Source organism: Humulus lupulus, chromosome 8, assembly GCF_963169125.1.
Source record: "Humulus lupulus chromosome 8, drHumLupu1.1, whole genome shotgun sequence".
In the NCBI taxonomy this organism is placed as follows: domain Eukaryota; kingdom Viridiplantae; phylum Streptophyta; class Magnoliopsida; order Rosales; family Cannabaceae; genus Humulus; species Humulus lupulus.
Genome location: NC_084800.1, coordinates 147,153,969 through 147,156,331, shown reverse-complemented (window position 1 = coordinate 147,156,331; position 2,363 = coordinate 147,153,969). Strand labels below are relative to the sequence as shown.

Here is a 2,363-nt window from a genome sequence, read left to right as displayed (position 1 = left end):
GGTAAGGTCTCTGTATGTTTATTAGATTTGTTTTGTTAAGGTTTAGGGAGTTTGAAGTGTGGGTTGTGCTTGAATTCAAGCTGTGCATAACTTTTCTGGTTTGAGTTGTCAAGTGGGAATTCAAGAGTGAATTTTAGGATTGAAGGTGTGAGTGAGCTTAGGCATGATGTCTTTGGGTTGTTGTGAGGTTTGTTAGGGGCTTAGAGTTGGTTTTGGGACTTAGGATAGAGTTTGGGGTGAATTGGTGAGGTTGGAGCTCGGGAAAATGCGAAGGAAAACCCAGAAATCTGGGTCTGCGATGGTGTGCCGCGGCACGGCTTTTGCTTGCCGCGGCCTAGGGGTCTCTGGAGGTGGGTGCCGCGGCACAAGGAATGTGGTGCCGCGGCACAAGGCAAAATTCAGGGAGTGATATTTTGCAATTTTTGACCTTTGCTCCGGGGGTTCGGGGGATGTCTCCGGGATGTTGTTCTAGGGTTTTAGGGGTTCCGAGAGTGTGGATTAGGTACCGGGAAGGTAGTCTTGGATTGGTTAATGACAAGGAATATTATATTTGTGTTTGATTAGGACTTTGGAGAAGCTCGGGATAGAGGACCGTGCTTGTGGCTACGTGATATCGGAAACCAGCGAATTGAAAGGTAAGAACACTGCACCCGAATGTATGACTGTGATGGGACTAAGTGCTCCCGAGAATTGTTTTGTGTCATCGTTGGTATTATGCCAAGGGACACGTGTAAGCGGTCTAAGAGTACCGTTCATGAATTTAGCGTATGGGACGCGAATTGGCCACTGGGAGCCAGAAACGAAAGGATAACAGAGGGAGCAGCTTGTGAGCGCTAGCCCTGGTTATCATCTGTGCATTGTGTTAAATGAGTTGAAATGCTCTGTATATGAAATACTTGACCATTGATATGCTTGAGTTTATGAGATGTTATAAGTGAGATTGACTTGACAGCTAAATGTGCATGCTCTATTATTGATATATGTTCTTGCTGGGCCTTGGCTCACGGGTGCTTCGTGGTGCAGGTAAGGGTAAGGGCAAGCTGGACCAGGCCTGAGGTGGAGAGCTCCGAGGTGAAATGTACATAGCCAGCCGTTCGATCACCACGGTCGAGGAGTGTGTCAGGACGGAGATTACCTAACCACTCATTTTGCCTTAGTATGGCTGTTGATGTATATAGACTTTGTAACTTTTGTAAATGACTTTTAAACTGTCATTTTTGGGATCCCTTGTACATAAACAATGTTTAGTAATGAAAATGTATCTTTTGAGACCAAAACTCTTTTAACCTTAGTTCCTCTACTATTTGAGTAACACGCTTTTACTTTAAATACTTGATTAGCAAGTTTGGCACATTATAAACACAAAGTGTAACGGTCTTGGCTATCCAGGGCGTTACAAGGGATCTATTGATAGAGATGCCCCTAATCAAATAGAATGTATCCACAATATCTATATATTGTGAAAGCCAAGCGACGTTGGCTAGAGCATACAGTGGAGTGTATAATGGGAAGTCTAGACATATTAGTCTAAGACATGGATATGTAATAGAATTGATTCAAAGAGGAGTCATCTGAATATCCTATGTGAGAACAAGTCAAAATCTGGCGGATCCTTTCACTAAGCCACTAACGAGGGATTTAGTGGTTGCATCATCTCGAGGGATGGGACTTAAACTCCCTAAAGAGATTCACGATTGATGGTAACCTATCTTAACACTAGTTATTCAACTAGTGTTAGGTTCAATAGGTAATAACAAGTCAATCAAGTGAATATTAGTTTTACTCAAAACAAGTCACATATGAGATATTAAGTACTAGTCAGTTACCAAGTTGAGGGTTAAAACCGAAAGGTTTTTTAATAGAATTCAGTATTGTGAAGACAAGTATTTTTTGTAACAAAATAATGTAAGAATTCTACCTATATGGACCTACGGGTGATACCGCCTCTCATGAGAATTGAGAGTATTCTCAAGAACGTCCATGAATGGAAAGTGGACATGGCCATTAACGGTGCAAAGCGAGACATAGAGGTCTCAAGTGAACATTGCAAATGTGTGTGTGTTATCACCGATTTGTTATCATGAAAAGATGGTTCAATGACCAGTGCAACCAAATTCTCGACAAATTTTGTGATAATTACACTATAGTAAAGTTCAAGTTGAAAAACACTTTACTTTATGCACTAATGCAATGACTCCTATAAGAGAGAGTTCTTATTTATTAAAGTGGGGGATATGTTATATTTTAAAATATAATGATTGATTAAGTAAGTGTAGATAACTATTTAATCTAGTGGGGGAATGTTATATTATTTTATAATATAACGTAATATTATATTATGTTATAATATAATGTTTTAGATT

The 2,363-nt window shown here is 40.1% G+C and overlaps 1 long non-coding RNA gene across 1 annotated transcript; it reads left to right on the top strand.

The window, feature by feature from the left end:
* Positions 1–512: 512 nt before the first annotated feature.
* On the top strand, positions 513–1,267 carry LOC133794416 (uncharacterized). The gene is made up of 2 exons (XR_009875203.1): positions 513–635; positions 1,024–1,267. It is a non-coding gene; the product is annotated as an uncharacterized LOC133794416 (long non-coding RNA).
* Positions 1,268–2,363: the final 1,096 nt, after the last annotated feature.